General features: G+C 47.5%; 1 protein-coding gene across 1 annotated transcript in view; it reads left to right on the forward strand.

The window, feature by feature from the left end:
- Window positions 1-322, forward strand: part of FANCM (Fanconi anemia, complementation group M) — a gene marked incomplete at its 5' end in the record, with an annotated part of 46,144 nt that overhangs the window by 845 nt on the left and 44,977 nt on the right. The gene's annotated exons all lie outside the window — the stretch shown is intronic.

A 322-nucleotide genomic window follows, 5' to 3' on the forward strand; every position in this document is an offset into this window, starting at 1 on the left:
GTATATTTAAGTTAGACATGAGGAAAAAACTCTTCCTGTGAGGGTGTTGAGGCACTGGCACAGGTTGCCCAGAGAAGCTGTGGCTGCCTCATCCCTGGCAGTGTTCAAGGCCAGGTTGAACGGGGCTTGGAGCAACCTGGTGTAGTGGAAGGTTGTCCCTGCCTGTGGCAGCGGGTTGGAACTAGATGAGCTTTAAGGTCCCTTCCGCTCAAAACTATTCTATGATTCTATGACTATTCACCCTGCTTTGGTTTGTGTTTTGGCTCTATTTCTCAGATGTCAATCTTGGTTTTTTAGGAGAATTGTGGTATGATTCCTGCTG

The sequence above is a fragment of the Nestor notabilis genome, unplaced genomic scaffold (assembly GCF_000696875.1).
Source record: "Nestor notabilis isolate BGI_N333 unplaced genomic scaffold, ASM69687v1 scaffold895, whole genome shotgun sequence".
In the NCBI taxonomy this organism is placed as follows: Eukaryota; Metazoa; Chordata; class Aves; order Psittaciformes; family Psittacidae; genus Nestor; species Nestor notabilis.